Consider the following 24,149-nt stretch of genomic DNA (forward strand, 5'->3'; position numbering starts at 1 on the left):
CACCTGGAGATTTGGCCAGGTAGACATGGCCTGAGGTTATGGCTGTGACCCCCACTCTTTCGGCCAAAAGCAATTTTCTGGTCTCCAACCTAGTAACATGCATCCTATCGTATAAGAGGCTATTATTTTAATCTGTTTGTGTGACCCTGCCCTTCCACTGCCCCAGTCCTCTACAGAAAACACCACCCTATCCATTGTAAGGCTCTTCTGCCTAATCATGCATAAGTGGTATGGTGGGAGAGGCAAGAACAAGGAAACTGGGGATGACAATTTGTGTCCTCTTCATGGTGTTCAAGACATACAAGCAAAGGACCTGGGTTAGCCTCTTAGTCGTGTGAACCATGTTTTTCCCCCTGAAAAAACAAAAAAAAACCAAAAAAAAAACCAAAAAAAACTAGCTGCTCTAGAACTGAACCACATGGGTTATGGATTTTATAATTATTACAGTTTTATTTGGATGGAATTTAATTTATGCAAAGTATCTTTGGAAAATGTTGTCTCAGATGGAGTAGAAAAAAGAGATATTGTAATCCCCATTTTACTGATCAGAAAACTGAGGCCCAAAAAAGTCCAAGAACACACTGTACATAAACTTCAGCACCCTTGAGTCCCATTTCCAAGCCTGCTTAAAACACCAACTGGGAGCTAAAACACCAACACAGGAGCCAAACATTCCCTGAGCTTGTGATATCTTTTTTGTGCTTTTATAAGTGGTCTGTTTATAATATATATTAAATAAGTATATCTAATGAGCTGAAAAAGTTCTCATCTCCATAAGGAGAGAAGATTCCATCTTAGCAGCCTCAGTTTACCCATTAGTAAACTCCTTCACTGGGACAATATGCTAGAAAGCCTGCTGCCATTCCAATGGGCAGACTTGCAAGAGAGGGGAGGTCTGGAGAGATGTGGTGATGAGTGGTATTAGGACCCTGAGCCACACCTGGATCTCCAAATGTCAACACTTCATAGGAGTAGGCCTGGGGCGTATGAACCAGTGCAAGAGAAGAGAAGGTTCTATAGCAGCTGTTTTGTCAAAGCTTCAGTGAGCTCACTCCACAACTGAATGTGATTTTCAGGGGCAAAATTAAAATTAAAAAAAAAAAAAAGGCACAGACTCCCTCCCTTCAACACATCCCAAAAGGAAAGAGAGGTGGTCAAGAATACCATTTTCAAATTATTCCACTATCATGTATTGCTTTCTGAGAATCAGCACATAGGTTCTAGTCCAGCCTTTGCAACTGACCTTGATCAAATCATGTCTTGCATACACTCTATAGATGAGATATAGACAAGGTAATGCCCACTCCAGTTGTCTCACAGATAGGGGCATAAATTAATGTCAGATGTAAAGGCACTTGCAAACAGTAAGGTATCTTACAAAGCACGGCGATATTGCCAAGTGAATGAGGAACTGACTTTCAGAGGAAAGGAGGGTGATGCTATGTTAGCCACTACAGTGGGTTGAACAGTGTCCCCCAAATCTATGAGCACCAAGGACCTCAGAATAGAAATAAGCTCTTTGCAGATGTAATTACGGTCAGGATGGAGATGGGATCACACTGGATTAGAGTTCACCCTGAATCCATGAGACATGAGAATGTCCTAATGAGAACCAGAAAGGACACAGAGACACAGAGAAGAAGGTGGTGTGAACAGGGAAGCAGGGATTGAAGTGATGTATCTACAAGCCAAAGAACACCAAAGATTGGGGGAAGCACTGGAAGCAAGGAGGGAGCCTGGAGCTGTTTGTCCATCACAGCCTCCAGAAGGAATCAGCCCTGCCAACAACCTGATTTCTGACTTCTGCCCTCCTCAACTGTGAGAGAACCCATTCTACTGTTTTAAGCTACTTGGTCCGTGGGCATGTGAATGGAAGCCCTTAGGAACTAATACAGCCCCCTTTGTATCTAAGGGACTTGTACTTTTATGTCCCCTCCAATTTGGGAGGATTGGGCCAGACTATCCCTAGCCTCATTACATGTGCTGAGGGTAGCCACTAACAAACCCTACAGTCCCTACAATCAGGGTCAGGCACAAGTGAACAAGGCCGGCTCTTTCAGCCAAGTGAGGACTGCAATTAAACAGCCACAGCAGTAGTCTGAGAATGATACAGGTTGCAGTGCAAACCCAGGTTTGGGGGAAGGGTTTCCCTTTCCTCTTTCTAACTTCTAGATCACCAGCATGTGGGAGTCCTCCCCTACACGCACTGGACCAAGGGATCCAGGGGGAGACTCCACGATCCCCACAGGAGAGCTAGACTCCCCGCAGAATCCCAACCATACACTGCCACACACTCCTCTGTGAACAGGTACCTTTTGGAATTCTTGGAACAGATCTACAAGGGTATATGTGTGTGTTCTTCCCCACACAACTCCACCATTATGGGTAGCTATGAGATTTTCCTGTGCCCTAATAACATGGCCTCACACAGAAAGGGTGAAATAAGATTTATTCTGCATGAGAAGTCAGTGCGAAAGGTAGAAAGAGGCAAACGTTTACTTAGCAACCAGTCTCTGCAGGGAACTTTGCACAGGTACCAGCATAGTACCTAAAATGTAGCAGAAGGTCTGTGATAATACAACCACGTAAAGGAGAAATACCAACAGACCAGAGCTGGAGGGGGTGGTGGGGAGGCATAGCGGCAGGAGCAGGAGCCACGGAAGTCGTACGTGGAGGGAGAAGAGCAGAGTGCCCACAGACAGCAGGATAATGAAGCAGATGGCAAATGAAGATGATGAAGAAAAAAGTCAAGAGACTCAAAGAGTCCTGTGTCAACAAGCTGCAAGGAGACTGGTCCAAGTTCACTTAATGAGAACCTGAATGATTAAATGTTCATCAACAAGGAAAATTAAAATCTTCTACTCCCTCTAAAAACAAGTCTCCCTCTTGATTTAATGATGTAAAGAACAGCTCCATTGGGAGGCAGTCAGCTGCCACTCATCAGCATAGCCCATAGGGATAGATGCCATTTAGCAGGACAGTGAGGCACCCGCAATGACCGGCTACCTGGTCTCAGAGAATGTGGGAGACACTGTGTCCACAGGGATACCTGACCTTTCCCTAAGGACTTCTTTTATAAATCCCCCTACCCAATCACGTGTTTTGGCAATAGCTTTAATCACCAAACAAACTAAACATGACTATTTGTTTCTCCCATTTTTCTATTAATTATTGATAAACCTTAGGGCCATACACGGCTTCTGATCCATGTTAGATATTCACTGTGCCCACACTCAAGCAATAGAATTCTAGGCAAAAGCAAAGAGGCATGTGTTCTTGCCAGCCCATATAAAGCCATTTCAGAGAGCAATGCATGATTTCTATCTGACTTTCAGAGATTAAAAAAAAAAAAAGTTCATAGAGTCACAGTACAATAGCAGTGACCTCTAGGTCAAAAGATCCTAGGGTGGAAACCACTGATTAACTCTGATTTTGTCTAGAAGCAGCCTGACCCCTGGTAAACCTACAGAGGGGTCACCTGCAATCCCCAGTTTCTATGGCTTTTTCCCTTTCTGTCATCTGCCTCCCAACAATCCTACAGTTATCTAGTATCCCCCTACCGTGTCAGAACCTTGATCAGTTCATTCTTTTTCCTTTTGGATAACACTATTTCATAGGTCAAATAACACTATAGAATAATACAAGAGACACTCAAATTCTTAAAACCTGGATATGATTGTTTTCTATATCATAATCCTGTTTTTTTCACTTACAATAATTACAGACAGTGTCTCAGTATTCAGGTACAAGGAATGTCACATTTTAGTTTTTCTCAAGATCAGTCCAAGTCCAGCATTACCTTCCAGAGCTCCCCATTCTCCTTGTTGGTTCAAGGCCCCCAGGAGCTTACACAGCTCAGAAAGCAAGCCCCTCCCACTTCTTTCTGGGCAGGGAGGACCCTGGTGTCTGTTCCAGTTGCCTTACCTGCCCTTGCTTTTCTCTGCCTCTCAGTGGTGCTGTAGAGCCTTCTTCAGACACTGCAGGTCTGTACAGCTTTGCTTAAGCAGATGCCACCTCCATTTCCTCCACAATGAGCAAGCTGGACTCCAAACACCACCACGATCAGTTATCAACCCATTTAGAGCCCAAGTGGTCCTTCTCTGAGATCCTGCTGCCTCAGAAGAAGTGATAATGCCAGCCTGAGTCCAGCACCCACCCACCCATCCATCTTTGTAGGACTTGCTCCTCCTCTCCGGAGGGCACCTTTTCATCCCCTTCAAACCAAAGTGTCCTGCCATTACCTTAATAAGATTGTAGAAGCTCAGAGGCCTGTTTATCCCTGTGGGAGTGTGGGGTGAAGAGAGGAAGACAAGGCTGGTGAGCAAGGAGGGATTTCCTTCCACTTCTTCCTAATGAAATAACTACAGACGGCAGAGCTTCATGCTACAGCGGTGAAAAGCAAAACCGAAATTGTTTTCAGCAACACACACACACACACACACACACACACACACACAGTGGGTATGGACATCCTACTGCCTCAACTTTATAAAATTTCAAGCAAAATTATTAATACATTTTTCAATTACAAATATATATTCTCTGTAGGAATTCAGAAAATAGAGAAAATGAAAATAGCCGTATGTAAATCTATAGATTCAGTAAGATAAGGAGGCATAGACCAGTATAATGATCAAAACGGGGTTTCTCTTGAGGCCATGCTAAGGAGATTGCCACCGGACAGCAACAGGACTACTATGATTCCTGTATAGGTGTATAGTCCCTCACTCATAATTCTGACATCCAAAACCAGGACCTTTTCTGCAATTCATTTGGCATCATATCCTGACCTGACTGACATGGGGCTATTTACAGTCTTTGTTTACCTTGCTTAGTGTGACTCTTCATATTTTGCTATGGAATATGGGTATGTTTGAGATTATTAGGTGCTTTCCCAAATGGAACTGAAAGTATTCCATAATATATATTTCCAAAAGTCAAACAATTCCGAATTCTGAAATCTATCTGCCCCAAGTTTTGGGGAAAGAGATGTAAGCCTATAATATCCCAGTTTCTGGGGCCCCTGGCTGGCTCAGTCAGTTAAGCATCTGACCCTTGATTTCAGCTCAGGTCATGATCTTACAATTCATGAGTCTGAGCCCCACTTAAGGCTCTGCGCTTACAGAGTAGAGCCTGCTTGGGATTCTTTCTCTTTCTCTCTCTCTCACTTTCTCAGAATAAATAAAAAATAAACAAACTTTAATATCAGTCTTTGAGAAACAATCTCTGCCAGGAGGAATTTGGGCTACAATCCTCATTTCTTTAAGATCTTAAGCAGCATATTGTTTTAACATTAGGTCATCTCAAAAGGGCTAAAATTTAAGCCATTAAAATGCAAGCCTTTTTATCACCAAGATTCATGCACTATAAACATTATTCTCTCATGTCTAAGCTCCTCTAACCTCTAGAGACTCTTGGGGTAAGATTCAGGGACAGGAGGAGGATGGAGGTGTAAAAGTCACAGATGGAGTGAGGGTTAAAGACATCACTTCATTTTTTTAAGTTCAATAGCTATTTTTTTATGGTCACAAATAGATATGAATATCACTACAGCAACCAAATGGCTATTTCAAAATGTCACAAACCCCATGAAAGAAAGAAGGAAATCTTTATAGCTACTAAAGGAGAAATTGTGGCTGCTCCCAGGAGGTCTAAGACCTCAGAGAGATAAATGGCACCAAGGAGTCTGGCCGATGAGACACGGTAAGTCCATAGGTCAGACCTGGAGAGCCAGAGGCCTGCTTTGTTTAGATGGCACAGCATTGATCTTCATAGGCTTTATTTTCTTGTGCTTAATATGAGTAGCTTGCAACCATTAAAACTTGGAAGTTTTCAGGTAAATACCATTGTATCTGTCTTCCTTCCAGTCTAAAGACCTGGAAACACTGGGCCACATTCATTCATGGTGAAAATTGTCTTGAGCTAAAGACAAGCCATTGCCCCATTTTTAGGCAGACATGATCTCTCCATCTCACCAATCCCCATATTCTCCTGGGACCTCCACATGGTCCCTGACAGCATTTGGAAGTGAGACACAGGCTATGGCTACCACCTCTGGGGTACCTGCCAGGAATTCTGAGATGTACCAGTGACACACTGGGGTTACACATGACGGTGACACAGTAGGGACAAGCTAGTCTTTCTGTGCAGGGAGAGTTGACAACCTTGCTCCAAAGCACATTCCTGAGCAATAATGACTAGTAAAATGACCCAGGGAAATCACAAAGGCAAGCACTGAACAGAACTGAGAAGTCAGTGAGGGGTTTTGCATGAGTGAAATAACGATGTTGGGGAGCAATGGATGCAGGTACTCTTAGCTGAAAACAACCTCTGGGAACTACTAATGTAATTATTTTCACTAATGAGAAGTCTGCTGCTCTTCTCCCAGCCAGACACAAACATCCCTAAAATTTATAGTATACCTACTAAGTACAGGTGTTTCACATATGTCGCCTCATTTACTATTTACAACATCTCTGGGAGGCAGGTAGTATTATGTCGATTTTAGAAATGAAGAACCTGAGCCCTAGAGATTTTAAATAACTTACTCAAGGATATTAGCTTACAATTATTATACATGAGATTCAAACTTAGGCTTTTATGGGGGCACCTGGATGGCTCAGTCAGTTAGGCATCTGACTCTTGATTTCGGCTCAGGTCATGATCTCTCTGTTCGTGAATTGGAGCCCTGGATCGGGTTCTCTGCTGACAGTGTGGAGCCTTCTTGAGATTCTGTCTCTCCCTCCCTCTCTCTCTCTCTCTCTCTCTCTCTCTGCCCCTCCCCCACTTGCTCACGCACGTGCGCACACTCTCTCTCTCTCTCTCTCTCTCTCTCTCTCTCTCTAAGATAAATAAGCTTAAAGAAAACTTAGTCTTTTAGGACCCCCAAATTAATTCACTTTTCATTATACCACTAGACCAAAACCAAATGTTTACCTCTGCCCACCCAGAAAGTAATCCTCAATTGAGATATTTCAACAGTTTCCTCTCTCCTCTTAATAAAAATTACTCTCAGGAGCTGATATAGGCCAGTTATACCTTCATATCATTTTAAATCATTCTGGAGTCTCAATGGACTCCAGTTCTGATGGAAAAATGGGGAAAGATTTTTCACCCAAACGAAAGGAGATTAATAGGGAAGAAGGGCACTTCCTGGTGTCACTAAAGCCACATTAGCCATTTTTAACCATACTTAAGTCTGCCAAGCTTGCACATATGATCTGGGAGGCATGCTTAGGGGCTATGTGAAGTTTTCTCTCTTAATCCCTGATCAGGGCAGTCACAACCTCCTGGCAAAGACTACGGAAAAGGATAAAGCACTGATTTTCTAGGCAATGCTAAAGTCTCTGGCAACCAGGTACCTACCGCATGATCTCAGAAAACCCAATTATTAATATGAGTATATGAACATCATTTTGTTTTGATTAGATTTCACTTTAATTTAGATTTTGTTAAAGCCACAAGGGAGCACAGAAGCAGTCTTGTAAAATAAACGAGTCAGTCTCAGTTTTATTTTTCATGTTTGCAAGCCAGGATTGTTGGCAAATCTTATCAGTCAGGCGGCAAATTACCAGGAACTGCATTAAAAATGTGTATAGTCATTTTCATTTTTGAAAGATTCAAGGCTATAAATAATTAAATGCATTAGACATCTGTTATTTATGAGCTGAAATGACAGTTTTAATTTAGTTCTTCATTTAGCTGAGCCTGACGTATTGTGACTCTGAAAGAAAACACAGGAAATACCTAAAAATGACATCTTTTGGAGTCGGCAGTGACCATGGGTGCAGATCAAAGCCTGGTTATTTTCACTTCCCTTCAAGGCTTGTCAAGACACAATCTTCATTCGTGACCTTGTCTTGTCTGTCCTCGGGAATTCTGATTGGCTAACAGGCCAGCCTGGCATCTGCTAGCTACACAATGTAAATCAGGCAGCTTAGTAGGAGCTGTGAACATGCTCCCAATTAATTATACATGGGGAACTAAGTCACTAGATCAGATCTAAAGTCCACTTCAGGGAAATGCCAAAGAATTCAAACCACCTGCCTTTGTCTTTTCCTATACTAGAGATGTTATTTGGGTTTCCCAAAGATCTGCAAAACTCATGGATTATGGAAAGGAAGAAGCTAGAAACAGATGCAGGAGTCGTGATTTGGAAGCCAAGGGACAATATGTTAATAATTAAGATGCAATGCAGTCACTAACTATAGTCAGAAAATGATGAAATTGTTTCTGGAAATGTAGGCTCCCTAATCACACATCCCCACAAACCCACACACAGCAGCCATGTGCCCTGTGACAAGATACCCTTGGATTCCTGGCTCAGAGGAAGTGCAATTTTCTGCAGCTTGGAGCATTCCAAAACTGCAGTGAATCCTGAAGTGACCCTGGCCTCCAGTGATGGGGAATCACAACACGTTGGCCTCTGTCAGAGCTGCTGGAAGTGTAACAGGTCAGCTAAGGAGTGTGGCATTTCATTGAGCACACCAAGCATTGGTCACAGGCTGCAGGTTGGAAATTAATATTTAATGTTAGCTAACTGATTCCAATCCATAGACTGATTGACCGATTCGCAGTTTGTCGATTTTAAGCAATTTGCCTTCTGAATTTCTGTCTATGTGTTTGTGTTTCATATGTGTAATGCTCAAAGCACTAGGAGTCCTGGTTGGAAAAGACCAGCACAGGATCAGGTGAACTCTGAGTGCCCGGAATTACTTAACAGACTAACACAGGTGTATGGTTTCAGGATGATTTGCAACCACATTCTCTTTGGGGAAAGGCAGATTAAAGTGTTGTTTTATCCAATATACAAAATATAAATCAGGGAGCAAACCAGCACTTTCCAGCTGATATGGTACACAGAGGTAACAACTCCTCTGGCTCCCCAGTCCTGCCAGTTTCCAAACCCCCAACTGGGACCACTTGGCCCTTCCTCAGGCACTGGAATCGACCCTGAAGTCACAGAAATAAAAGGACCGCTGGAGCTCAGGGACTCACATATACCCCTGCTCCTGCCCCAACCTTCTTCTTGCCTTGCTTCTTACAACAAAAACCTGCCTTACATCTATCAATGTCCATGTTGTCCCCAGAACTCCTGAATCCTTGCCTTTCTTCTCTAGTTTCCAGGAGCTAGAATCAGCCTTGCTTGTTCCCCAGAAACTAGGGTCTCATCCTTTAAACCTACTGCCAATAGTGAGGTCAGACTCTGTAATGCACCAGCCTGAATACCTGCCATGGCCCTCCAGAGGCCCCCCACGCCACCCACCAAGGTACCTGATATCCTCTGCTGAAACCCCCCAAGGGCTGTTTTGACTGGTCTCCTCCTTACCTGCCCCACCCAGCTGTGTCTCCCAGCCTCCAGGGCTGGTCCATTCTTACAAAGGCTTCTCAGATCTGATAAGTAGGCATTTAGCTTTTCCCTCTGCTCCATCCAACAAGCCTGATTGACAGCTTTTCAGGGATTTCTGACTTCCCCAGCTGCTAATCCTGCTCCTCACCCAGCTCTGTACTCCCCTGCTCAAATTAATCTAGGCAGGAGCTGATTTGGCTTGTAATGTGAGGTTAATTACAGAAGTGATAACGTTTCTAAACAAAAATGAGCTACTCAATTTTAAAAATCCAAGTTAAAATAAAACCAGAAGGAAATCATTTTTGGTTACAAACCACAACCCCAGTTCCCAGCTCTTGGGAGCACTTCTGACAGGGCAACTTGTCCTTTCCAGCAGGGCCAGCTTGGACATACAACCTGAGCAGTCACTCAGGGCCCCACCCACAGAAAGACACTGCACTTGGTTTAATGTTCTGCTGTCCCTGCCTAGAAATTCTTAGTTTTACCTTTGAACTTGTGTTTTGAAAGTGAAGCCTAATGGGACAATGGGGCATGCACCTGAGCAGAGGCACTGGGCTTGATCTGCATATCCTCTATGGGTCTTTGCCACCCCATCAGCACAGAGCATTCCTGATGTTCCGTGAACGCGGAATTTGTGTGGACCCATGATGCACCAGCGAGACTCAAAGTGACTACAAGGTACATGTTATGTCTACAACTGAGTATGTGGGGGCATCCACCCACAGCCCAGACAGGCCACATGTTTCATTCACACCAGAACTTGCTTTGAACCCAGAAAGAAGACAAGGATGCTCCAGGAAAGAGGAACCACCAAGGAACCCTATCACATCTTTTCTTATTTGTGTTACTTGCATTCCTGCCAGTAACGTCCAACTCCCACTGAAAATGATGACATAAAAGAAAAAGAGAAAATGGTGACAGAAAAGAAAAAGAAAAGATAGGGCAATCCATAGTTCCCTTCCTCTCCCTACTTAGGAAGAGGGAGAGCATGTTGGTAGAATGTGCACATACCAAAAAGTGAAATAGAAACAGTTGAGTTAGTTCTGTGTAGTGACCCCCTGTTCTGGACAGAACAAAATACATATGCATGTATTTTGCATGAAATACAAATTGTGGAATTTTAGTCGTTCTACACATGAGCTGAATGCTCTTATATTTGCATTTAAAACTGGCGTTGCATAACATGAAGTTGAACAGTAAAATCTGTGCTAATAATCTCAAATTTCAACTTGACATGACTTAAAAAAAACATCAAATGGTAAACAAAAAGTCATCAGAAAATATCTAAAAACTAAATTAAATCACCATGACAAGTGAGAGAGAGACATCAGAGAAAAGAAAAAGCTTTGTATTTTAGTACTTTAACATAATTATTTCCCGCTTTTTGAACAAGAGGCCTCACATTTTCATTCTGCACCAGGTCCCAGTAACTATATGGCCGGGAGCAGGTTAACTGGGCATGCAGGGAGGACCCTCCTTATGCAGCCCACACTGGCAGGAGGGCAGTTCAGGGGCCCCCATTTCTCCAAGCCTGCATATTCATCCCTGTGTCTGCATCTTCCTCCGGGGACCCCACTGCTGGGGCTCTTCCTCCCCAAGGGTGAGTTCCTAACTCTGACCTAATGGACTCACCTTGAGTTCTATATGGGTGACTTGGGTGTGGCACAATTTTGACTACTACAATTCCAGGCCACCAATACCAGGGCCCTGAGCCCCATACCACCTCTCCATCTCTACCCACCAGGCTATTCCTGCTTACCCACTTAAATCTGTTCTTCCATACCCTCCATCGTTCCGACCTCCCTCTGGAGCTCTGCCTCCCCCAGCAGTCCTGTTTTCTCACCAGGGCCCTCTGTCCAAGCAGCACGGCCAGTTCATGGCCATATGAAGCCTCTTTACTGGTTCAGCTCCCCTCTCAGGTTTCTTGTCACCAGGGATGTACCCCTTGGGACTGCCTGGCTCTCTATCAAACTGCTGACCCCTGAAGGTGATCAGTGTAGGGGACAGGGGAACAGAGCTGGCTGGGGCCAATTACCATCACAGGAGGAGGGCACCCCTACTGCAGCCTCATAGCTCCCTCAAATGTTACTTGGTTGTCCCTGACAAAACCAAAGTCCAGTCATTCAAGACAGCTCACATCAGAGGCTCTCCACCCTCACTCATTCGAACCACCTGAGGAGCTTTTATGAGGCACCTGGGTGGCTCAGTCACTTAAACATCTGACTTGATTTCAGCTCAGGTCATGATGTCACATTGGTGAGATCAAGCCCCCTGTCAGGCTCCACGCTGTCACTGCAGAGACTGCTTGAAATTCTTTCTCTCCCTCTCTCTCCCTCCCTCCCTCCCTCTCTGCCCCTCCCCCTCCTTAAGTGCTCGCTGGTGCACACGCTCTCTCTCAAAATAAATAAACTTGAAAAAAAAAGAACCACCTGAGGAGCTTTTAATAAAAACGAAGGCTGAGTGCCCATTCTGAGTTCTAGGTGAATTAGTCTAGGGTCAGGCCCAATCCAGTATTTTTTTAACACCTTCCTCAAAGGTGGTAGACAGTATGGAGATCTAGCCATAACATAAATCGCTGAACTGGGCCTATGGAGCAGAACTAAGAATGAAAGACAGGACCACCATGGTTACCTAGGATCACCACCTGCTTCCACCTCTCACCTGGCTCCAGGTGAATCACTTATGTCATTGAACATCACTTTCTTCCTGTGCAGAACAGAAATGATTTTATATAATCCTGTCATTGATGCTATAAAACAAGATTAGAACAATAATACATTCCTCACATGTACCTAGTAATTTACAATTTCTAGCACTCTTTCATAGTTATCCAAACCTAAGATAGTCAGAGAATACCTGGGAGACACTGGGTGATGCCAAGGACTGAATGTTTGTGTCCCCCACCAAAACGCATATGCTGAAATGTCATCCCCAATGTGATGGTATTTGGATGTGGAACCTTTGGGAGGTGATTAGGCCACAACAGCTCCATCCTTCTAAAAGAGACTCCAGAGAGCTTTCTTGCCCCTTCTTCATTGTGAGGTTATAGCACCACCATCTACGAAATAGGAATCAGGCCTCACCAGACACCAAATCTGCTGGTGCCTTGATCTTGGACTTCCTACCCAATTTATGGCTACCCAGTCTATGGTATTCTTTCTTAGCAGCCTGAACAAAGTAAGACAGGTAGGGACATGGGAAAGCATGTAAACAAGCACAGCCCCCCATGCCCTGGTTGGTATCATGAAGATACGGGCAGGTGTAATTTACCCCATCTCTTAAAACTTCTTCAGGGTGACAGATACTTTGATAAATGAATGTGTTACTAAGACACAAACCCAAACTTATCAGCAACATTCTCAATTGTTCCTGTTAACTATTTTTAAATTTATCCACCTATACATAGAAAGATGTTTATATCAAAGCTTAATGACTCCTTAAGTGGGTGAACTGCCTGATCCTGTCCTTTAATGTAAAATATCTTGGTCAAGGGGCACCTGGGTGACTCAATCGGTTAAGCATCTGACTCTTGATTTCAGCTCAGATCAGGGATGTTAGTAAAATCTTGTGGTTCATGAGTGTGAGCCCCATATGGGGCTCTGAGCTGACTGTGCGAAGCCTTCATGGGATTCTTCCTCTCTCTCTCCCTCTCTCTCTGCCCCTCCCCATCCACTCTCTCTCTCTCAAAATAAATAAGTAAACTTTTAAAAAATAAATGTCTTGGTCAAGAACTTTAAGGAGACTGGTTTTGAGAGTGTAAAGCCTTCTTCCTTGTTACTGGGTTCTCTTTTTCTTTTTCATTTTCCTCTTCCTCCATCCCCTACTTTTCTCTTGCTTCAGCTTTCTTTCCCTCCTCTTTCATCTTGCCCGAGAAGCTCAGGTTAGAAGAGACTTTTCTCAAGGTGTCTAGTCCAATTCTTTGGCTGATTCCACTATTGCGTGTCTCTGCAGAAAGTGACAAGCTGGCCATCCCCCAAGGCAATCCTGTCACTCAGCCTTCTCTAGTGTCACAAGGAGCCTCAAACTGTACAACTTAAACATCAGCACCGGCCTCTTTCTTCCATGAGGATAACTTGTTTCCAGCCTACTTATAAAATACCATTTGATACCTAAAGAAACTATTACCATTTCTTTTCATCCCTTCCTTACTAAATGTTGTGACTTCAAAAGGAAGGTGGTTTTCCTCAATGTCCTCATCTGTCATTTTCATATGGGTGTCACATGGAGGGCTAAGGGTCACTCTCTGCAGCTGGCCTGATTCCCAGCTGCTTCTTGAACCTGGTTGCAGGTGGAGTCAGATGGTTGAGGCCGAAAACTGAACTGAAAACAATGGCAAGGAGCAGACCTCAGGGCCCATGTGGGCCTTGACAGGCAGTTTATGGGATCAGGAAGAACCTTTTACTCTCAAAGGCAGTGCATCCTTCGTCAGCCCAGACTGCCCTGGGGCAAGAATCAAAGAGTGAGTCATTCCCTTTTATGCCTGTAGTTGAAAATGCAAAATGTTGTTATCAGAAAAGGCCACAGAAGCATATGTGTTTTTCTTGCTGTGCCACTCTCCTAATTCACACACACACACACACACACACGCACGCATGCATATTCCAGACCCACACTCTCTGTATCTTATAATTTTTCCTTCTCAGTTTCCTCTATTCCTTTTCCTTCCCATCTCTTGCCTTCCTTTAACAATAATCACTGAATTTAATAAAACCAAAGTATATACATAGTCATTAATGTGAGACACCTTAAGATAATTAATAACAGTCATTAAGGAAAATAAAAACACTGACCTGTATCAGGATCCACTTTTTTTAATAGACTATTTTTTAGAGCAGTTTTAGGTTCATGGAAAAAATGGATGACAGGTAGAGATTCCCACATAGCTCTCCCCCACAAATGCAAGAGATGCCTCCATTATCAACATCCCCTACCAGAGTGGTACATTTTAACAGTTGATGAACCTACACTGACACATTACCATCACCCAAAGCCCATAGTTTACCTTAGGATTCATTCTTGGAGTTATATATTCTGTGGGCTCGGACAAATGTATAATGACCTGTATCCACCATTATAGTATCATACAGAATAGCTTCCCTGACCTAAAAATCCTTTGTGCTCCACCTCTTCATCCCATCCTCCTCAACAACCCCCAGCAACCATTGATCTTTTCACTGACTCAAGTTTTGCCTTTTTTAGAATGTCATGGGGCACCTAGGTGACTCAGTTTAGCATCCAACACTTGATTTTGGCTCAGATCATGATCCCTGGGTCATGGGATCAAGTTCTGCCTCAGGCTCTGCTCTGAGCGTGGAGCCTGCTTGGAATTCTCTTTCTCTCTCTCTCTCTCTCTCTCTCTCTCTTTCCACCTCTGCCCTTTCCCCCATTCGTATTCTGTCTCTAAAAGAAAAAAAAAATAAAAAAGAATGTCACATAGTTGGAATCGTATAGTATGTAGACTTTTCAGATTGGCTTCTTTCAGTTATGTTTCCTCCATGTCTTTTCATGCCTTGCTAGCTCACTGCTTTTTTGAACTGAGTAATTTTCCATTATCTAGCTGTATCAGAGTTAATTTATCCACTTACCTACTTAAGGATAAATTGGTTGCTTCCAAGTTTGGGCAATTATGAATAAAGCTGCTATACACATCCATGTGCAGGTTTTGTGTGGACATAAGTTTTCAAATCCTTTGGGTAAATACCAAGGAGCAGAATTGCTGGATCATCCACTAAGAGCACATTTAGTTTTCTACAAAACTCCCAAACTGTCTTCCAAAATGACTATACCATACTGCATACTCACCAGTAATGAATGAGAATACCTGTTACTTGACATCTTGCCAGCATTTGGTATTGACAGTGTTCTGAATTTTGGCCATTCTAATAGGCTTGTGGTATCATCTCATTATTGTTTCAATTTGCATTTCCCTAATGGCATATGATATGGAGCATCTTTTCATATGCTTATTTACCATCTACATATCTTCTTTGGTGAGGTATCTCTGCAGGTTTTTTTCCTAACTGGGTTGTTCATTTTCTTATTGTTGACTGTTAAGAGTTCTTTGTATATTTTGGTTTGTAATCCTTTATCAGATCAGTCTTTTGCAAATGTTTTCTACCACTCTGTGGCTTGGCTTTTCATTCTGATGGTGTCTTTCAGAGAGAGAGATTTTTTATTTTAATGAAGGCCATCTTATCAATTTTTTCAATGATCATGCCTTGGTGTTGTATCTAAAAGTCATTACCAAACCCAAGGTCATCTATATTTTCTCTTATGTTATCTTGTAGGAATAATTCTATGGTTTACATTTAGGTCTATGATTCATTTTGAGTTAATTTTGGTAAAGAGTGTAAGGTCTGTGTCTACAGTAATATTTTTTTTGCATGTGGATGTCCAGTTGTTCCAGAATCACTTGTTCAGAAGACTGTTTTTGCCCCATTTTATTGTCTTTGCTCCTTTTTCAAATATCAGTTAATGATATCTATGTGAGTGTATTTCTGGGTTCTCTGTTCCGTTCGTTCCATTGATCTATTTGTCTACTCTTTTATCAGTACCCCACTATCTTGATTAATGTAGCTTTATAATAAATCTTGAAGCCAACCTATGACTTTGCTCTTTTCTTTCAATATTGACTTGGCTATCCTGGGTCTTTTTCTTCTCTATATAAACTTTAGAATCAGATTGTCAATATTCGCAAAATAACTTGCTGGGATTTTAATTGTGGCTCCATTGAATCTACAGATCAAGTTGGGAAGAACTGATTTCTGACAATATTGAGTCTTCCTGCCCATCAACATAAACTATCTACCTCTCCATTATTTCATTCTTCTTTGACATCTTTCATCAGTCTGGTTGTTTCCCTCATATAGATCTCATACATATTTTGTTAGATTTATATCTAAGTATTTCATTTTTGAGATGCTAATATAAATAGTATTGTGTGTTTAATTTCAAATTCTTCTTATTCATTGCTGGTATATAGGAAAGCAATTGACTTTTGTATATTAATTTTGTATCTGATAACCTTCCTAGGATCACTTACTAGTCCCAGGTTTTTTTGTTTGGTTTGGTGTGGGTCTCAGCCTATGGTTAGTAATGCTATTGGTTAGAAATGGCTGGGGGCACTCACCTGAGCCCTAGGCCTCATTTTAGAACCAAGGTAGTGGCTGGACTGGCCCTTGTGGTTTTTATTATGATTCCAAGACACTCAACAATAATCATCTGGAAATGTGAAAGACAAGGTTATTACTCACAAGTCTTGGATAGCAAGCAGCACACCTGGGGCCATGAAGTGAGGTCATGGGTAGAGAAAGAGAGTGTGGACTTAGGGTTGTCCTTTTATCAGGGTGGAGAGTGAGGGCCTAGGGTTTTATGAGTTCATTTCTTATCGATGAATTTAAAACATAGGAGTGGGAACCAATATGTGAGAAGGGAAAAACAGGAGGCCAAATGGTGAATTATTTAAGTCAACTGACAGTCTCTAATACAGGGTGAAATTGGGAGTGGGGGGGGGGGGGGGGGGTTGGCCTGACTCTTTGTCCTGTCCTGTGGCTCAAAATGTGTTTATTCAAGGCAGCCAGCCATCTTTGAAGTAGATGCCTTAACCATGAAAAGCTTAAGTCAGGCACTTGCATTACAATTAAAACAACAACAACTTGTCAATTCTTTTAGATTTTCTATATAAACAATCATATCACTTTAAAACAAAGACAGTTTTATTTCTTTCTTTTCAACAATATACTTTTTTTTTTCCTGGTCTCACTGCATTAGCTAGGACTCCCAATACAATGCTAAAAAGGAGTGGTGAGAGGGAACATCTTTGCCTCGTTCCTAATTTAGAGGGAGAGCTTTGAATTTCTCTTCACTAAGTATATGGTGTTAAGTGTAGATTGTTGCAGATTTTCTTTATCAAGTTGAGGAAGTTCCCCCTCTATTCCTCATATACTAAGAGTTCTTACCATCAATGGGTGTCAAATTTTGTCAAATACTTTTTCTGCACCTTTCAATGTGATTATGTGATTTTTCTTCTTTAGCCTGTTGATGTAATGGATTACATTAATTGATTTTCAAATTTTGAACAATCCTTGCATACCTGGGATAAATCTCACTTGGTTGTGGTATGTAATTCTTTTTACACATTGTTTTAATTTGATTTTTTGGTATTTTGTTGAGGATATTTGCACCTATGTTCCTGAGAGATACTGGTGTACAGTTTCCTTTTCTTGTAATGTCTTTGTCTGGTTTTGGTTTTAGGGTAATGCTGGCCTCAGAATAATTTAGGAAATATTTCCTATGCTTGTATCTTTTGAAAGAGATTAGAGAGAATTGGTTATAATTTTGTCCTTAAATGTTTGGTAGAATTCATCGGTGAACCATCTGGGTCTGATGTTTTTTGTTTTAGAAGTTTATTAATCTTTGATTCAATTTACTTAATATATCTAGGCCTTTTTGGATTGTCTATTTCTTGTGTGAGCTTTAGTAGAGGGTGCCTTTCAAGGAATTGGGTCTGTTTCATCTAGGTTATCAAATTTGTCAGCATAAAGTTGTTCATAATATTCCTTTATTATCCTCTTAATATCCACAGAATCTGTAGTGATGTCCCTTCTTTCATTTCTGATATTAGTAATTTGTATCCTTTCTCTTTTTCTTAGTTAGCCTGGCTATGGGCTTATCAATTTTATTGACCTTTTCAAAGAACCACTTGTTGGTTTCATTAATTTTCTCTATTGATTTCCTATCTTCAATTTCCTTGATTTCTACTCTAATTTTTTATTATTTCCCTTCCCTTCTTAATTTGGATTTAATTTAGTCTTATTTTCCTAGTTTCTTAAGTTGAAAGCTTAGATGATTAATTTTAGATTTTTCTTCTTTTCTAATATATGCATTCAATTCTATAAATTTCTCTCTAAGCACTGCTTTCACTGAATCCCACAAATTCTGATAAGTTGTGTTTTCATTTTGATTAGTTCAAAACATTTTTTTAAATTCTCTTGAGATTTATTCTTTGACTCATATGTTCTTTAGATGTTATTTAATCTTTGAGTATTTTTCAGCTATCTTTCTGTTTATTTCTATTTTAATGCCACTGTGTCTGACAGCAGATATTGTATGATTTCTACTCATTTAGATTTGTTAAGTTGTATCTTATAACCCAGAATGTGGTCCACTTTGATGGATGTTCCAGGTGAACTTGAGGAGTATGTATTCTGCTGTTATTGAATAAACCATTCCACAGATGTGCTACTGTTCAGCTATGTCCTTAGTGATTCCTGCCCACTGGATCTGTCCATTTCTGATAGAGATGCATTGAAGTCTCCAAATATAATAGTGGATTTATGTATTTTTCCTTAAAGTTCTATCAGTTTTCGCCTCAGATATTTTGACTCTCTGTTGTTAGGTGCACACACATTAAGGACTGTTACATCTTCTTAAAGAATTGATCCCTTTATCATTATATAATGCCCTTCTATCCCTGATAACTTCCTTTGTTCTGAACTCTACTGTGTCATAGATCCACTTTAAAAAAAAAAAAAAAAAGAAAAAGTATAATAGCATGACAGGCAAGACCTCTTCTTGGTATTGTCACTTGAGTCATGATTTGTTAAGTCCTCTAATCATGGAGAATGGCCAGGACATACGCACATCCTCATAGCACAGCACAAAGAATCAGTTTCATTTTGTAAATCATAGAGTGTTCTGCATTATAAATATGTATGGACAGACCTGAGTCCACTGACCAACCCAGTCTATTCTTATCTAAATGGCTAGCTAGAGCAAGTATTTTGTGTTCCTTCAACCAATCCCCTATGGTACAGACCTTTAGCTCCTACTAAAGACACGCTTACCTGGGGTGAACGCTGTGCTCCATCTGGGCAATGAGACTTCTGGTTGCTTGACTATTCCTGGAATACACTATACGTCTGTGCAAGTATGGACTTTGGAGTCACAGACAACCATGTTGTATGACCTTAGACAGCCCTCAGTTTTGCCATCTGTAAAACGTGAAAGGAGGGGAAGGGGATAAAGCAATAAATAAAAAAAAACTTCTTCATAGTTTGTTATAAGGATTAAATGAGGTATAGAAAAAAATTAAATTAAATTAAATTAATAAATAGATAAGGTATAGTATGTGAAGTACCTAATACAGCCTGGATTTAGTAAGTGCTCAGAAAATGGCAAGGAAGTATCTCCTTAAAATATTCATTAATTACAAACAGGAAAAGAGTAACTTCACAGGAGAAAACCCTGAGAGACACCACCTTACCAAGTGATCAATGTTAATATCACCAATAATGAGACAATCTGACATCAAGTACCTCCTGATGTGATGGGTTTCTATTATATTCCTGCCAAAAATGCATAACTGAATCTAATTATGAAGAAACATCAGACAAATCCAAATTGAAGGACATTTTACAAAGTAACTGGCCTGTACTCTTCAAAAATTTCAGTGTCATAAAAGACAAAGAAAGGCTGAAGGACTGTCCCAGATTAAAGGACTAAAAAGACATGACAATGAAATGCAATACGTAATCCTGTATTAAAGCCTGGACCAGAGAAAATAATAGCCATGAAAGACGTTACTAGGACAGTTGGTGAAGTTTGAATATGGGATGTGTATTAGATCACAGTATTATTGCAATGTTAAATTTTCTAAATTTGATCATTGTGCTGAGTTATGTAACAGTATCCTTGTTCTTAGGAAATCTGCACTGAAATATTTAGAGGTAAAGCATCATGTCTGCAGCTTACTATCAAATGGTTCAGAAAAAACAATTATTTTATATAGGTAAGTAGACTGAGAGAGAAGAGAGAGAGACAGAAAGTCAGTGTGGCAAAATACTAACAATGGGTGAATCTGGGCGAAGGATATACACGAATTCTTTGTGCAACTTTCTGTTCTGTGGGTTACAACTTTTCTGTATGTTTGAAACTATTTCAAAATAAAAAGGTTTTAAATGGCAAGGAAGATTACTTTTAATTGCTAGTTGGAAAAAGAAATCAAGTATACTACCACTCTCTCAAAAAAGAGGAAAGCCTTTGGTAAGGGCTTTCTAACCTCAGTGTACTCTTACTCACAGAAACAGTATCTGAGCAATCCAACCCAAAGCAGTGCTCTGAGATTTGTGCTGGTGAAACACTTCTCTGAGGCCAGAGGCCCTCCAGGTACACACCTGGGAAGCTGGAAACACACCCCAAACCAGATTTGGAATCAGCATGTCCAAGGCGGGCCCCCCCCCCCCCCCCATCTATACACCCAACTACTTCCTATAAATACAAGGAAAACAACATAGAGATGCAAACTCCTCCACAGCAAGCACCCAAGAGTAATGGTGGTTTTATTTATTTCCCTTTGGTCTATCAGCATGTGCAGAACCAGAGTTCTATACTGTCTGTCTGACCCTAGGAGACTCATAGGGGGACCTCAACAGGTAACATGAAGAGTTATTCTTTTTTTGAGTACCATATATACACTAGGCAGTTTATGTTTTACCTTATTAAACAAATCATAACAATCCTTCAAATCAGGTATTATTATTCCCACTTTATAAACAATGAAACTGAGGTTCAGAAGAGTAAGTGATATATGCCCCAGGGCACATGCTAGTAAGCAGTGATGCTAAAATTTGAGCTCAAATCCATCTAATTCCCAAGTCTTTGCTATTTCTACTCACCCTTCCCATGATGTCTCTTGTTTGTTTAGCAGATATACTCAAAGACAACAGCTTTGATATCCCTTTTGTTACATAATTCCCAACTCTTACAGCAATTAACAAGTTCTGGTGACAACTCATATATTTCCTTAGCACTAACCTTAGAAACAATCTTTGGATGTGAATACTATTACAGATAGTCCTGGTCACCAAGGCTGAGCCTCCCCCCAACCCCCGCCACAGTGCATAATCCCTGCCTAAACCTGCACTTCACATAACAGAGCAGAAGAGAGAGTGTGGGACAGATTGCTTCCAAATGTCTTAGTGAATCGATCTCAAATGGAAGGAGATGCTGAGTGTCCTAAAAGCCCAAAACCATGTGGAAATTCATGGGATCTCACATAGAACTTACATGTGCTCCAAATCTTACTGTGGGTTGCAAAATAAGTAGGCCATGCTTGATGGCGAAGGAAACCTATTAATGTTGGAAGCTTTGGGGAAAAAAATCATTATTCTCAACGTGCTTCAGATGCTTGTCTGTAAACATTTTATCACCTCAGAATGCTAGTGATACAAGGCTATGGCTGATGCTGTGAAGGTTGTGGACTATCAGAATCTCATGAGTGCTAAATGTGAAGCAGTAAAGCTGTCCAAAGATTAATTCACACCTGTGGCAAAGAATATTCTTGTACCAGGCAGTAGCTTGCAGTTCTAAATTTTTTTTTTTTTAACATTTATTCATTTTTGAGAGACAGAGTGTGAGTGGGGCAGGGGCAGAGAGAGAGGAAGACACAGAATCTGAAACAGGCTCCAGGCTCTAAGCTGTCAGCACAGAGCCCAATGTGGGGCTCGAACTCACAGACCATGAGATCATGACCTGAGCTGAAGTCAGATGCTTAACCGACTGAGCCACCCAGGTGCCCCAAACAGTTCTAAAAACACTAACACGGGATGGCAAGATAGAATACTCCACTACAGCCTTCTAACAACTACACTTCAGTGAAGGTGAACAAGTGTGTGTGCATTCATTATCTATCACTGTGCAACAAATCACCCAACATTTAGCAGTTCTTTAAAAATGCACATTATTATTTCCTGGTTTCTGGGGTCAAGGAATCTTAGGTTCCCTGGCTCAGGGTCTCTCACAGGCTGCAATCACAATGGGAAGATGACCACTTCCAGCCTCACTCACACAGGTGATGGCAGGATTCAGTTCCCTGAGGGGTGTTGGACTGAGGGCCTCAGTTCCCCACTGGCTGTTGACTGGAGGCCTCCCTCCCTTAGTTACTAGCTAAGTGGGCCTCTCCACAGGGCAGCTTACAGCATGGCATCTGGCTTCCCTCAGAATGAGCAGGCAAGAGAGAGCCAAAAGGGGGAGCAAGAGGGAAGCCAGAGAGACTTTCTGTAACCTGATCTGAAATGTGCTGCGCCATCACCCTTCTTCATCTATCATCATTCTATCAGTTAGAAGTGAATCTTTATGTCCAGCCCACACTCAAGGGGAGGGATCACCCAAGGGCCTGAATGCCAGGACTTGGGGCTCATTGGCAGCCAGCTCAGAAGCTGCCTAACCCAGTGTCATTGGACTTGGTATAACAGAAGTCTTCAGGTCAGGCTTTAGGATGACTCTTTCCCACCCTCACTCTATGAACAGCAGCCCCCACTCAGCCCTGAATAGTGCACAGGAACACTAGCAGGACCAATTCCACAGGAGGTGGGCTTTTGCTCTTGTTGAAACAACACTGTTGTTTCACCCTGTAATATTCCCTGATAATCTCTGCTTCATCATAATAGAGTAATGGGAAAACACACAGACACATGTAGAGTGAGCAGACACACACACACACAAAAAGACAAAATGTTCTCATTTTTTTCAATGTAGACTGGGTAACATCCTTAAAGAAGAACCTCATAAAAGTGGTGAAAAGAAAAGGCCCTTTAAATGTCAGACAAGAGATCTGAGTTCAAGTGTTGCCTTTGACATGGATTAACTGCATGACCTCTGGCACATTAGTTAACCTTTCCTCACCTACCAAAAGAGAAAAAGAGAAAGAAAAAGGCCTCTGTCCACTCCATTCCTAAGAGAATTCTCACTACCCCTCCCTTAGGGGCCTGCACCATATTGTAATTTATAAGAAATATATATTTGGGGGGGTGTCTGAGTGGCTCAGTTGGTTGAACATCCAACTCTTGATTTCAGCTCAGGTCATGACCTGATGTTTTGTGAGTTCCAGCCCCGTGCTCCGTGCTGACAGTGTAGAGCCTGCTTCGAATTCTCTCTCTCTCTCTGCCCCTCCTCCACTTGTGTGCTCACTCTGTCTCTCTAAATAAATAAATAAATAAATAAATAAATAAATAAATAAATAAACTTTCAAAAAAATAAAATGTTTTTTTAAAAAAGAAAGAAGGAAATATATATTTGGGCATTCAGATGACCCAAATATAGCTCTCATATATATCTGTTCTTCATCCAGTTTCCTGCTCATAGCTTCCAGAACTCTCGGAATTTCCTAGATATTAAGAGCGATAGGGGAGCTTGGGTGGCTCAATTGGTTAAGCATCCAACTTCAGCTCGGGTCATGATCTCAGAGTTCCTGGGTTCTAGCCCCACGTCGGACTCTGTGCTGACAGCTCAGAGTCTAGAGCTTGCTTCAAATTCTGTGTCTCTGTCTCTCTCTGCCCCTCTCCCACTTGTGCTCTGTCTCTCTCAAAAATAAACATTAAAAAAATATTAAAAAAAAAAAAGAGTGACAACAGTCACTTGTTATGTCAGTGAGGTGACTTTTGGACTCCACTTAAGGAACAGAAGGTCTGAACTTTCAGTGTCCCCTTCCTTCCACCCCACCCCCTTCCCCAATTCCAAGGAGGGGAGGGGGTCTAGAAGTTGACTCAATTGCTGATGGCCAATGAATTAATCAATCATGGCTATGTAATCAAGCCTCAATAAAAACCCAAGAAGAGAGTTTGGAGAGCGTCTGGGTTGGTGAACACATGGAGATGCTGGGAGAGTGGCAGCCCTGGAGAGGGCATGGAGTCTCCACACCCTTTCCCCATACCTTGCCTTATGCATCCCTTCCACCTGGCCGTCCCTGAGTATATATATCCTTTTGTAATAAACTAGTAATCTGGAAAGTAAAATGTTTCTC

The sequence above is a fragment of the Panthera leo genome, chromosome B3, assembly GCF_018350215.1.
Source record: "Panthera leo isolate Ple1 chromosome B3, P.leo_Ple1_pat1.1, whole genome shotgun sequence".
In the NCBI taxonomy this organism is placed as follows: Eukaryota; Metazoa; Chordata; class Mammalia; order Carnivora; family Felidae; genus Panthera; species Panthera leo.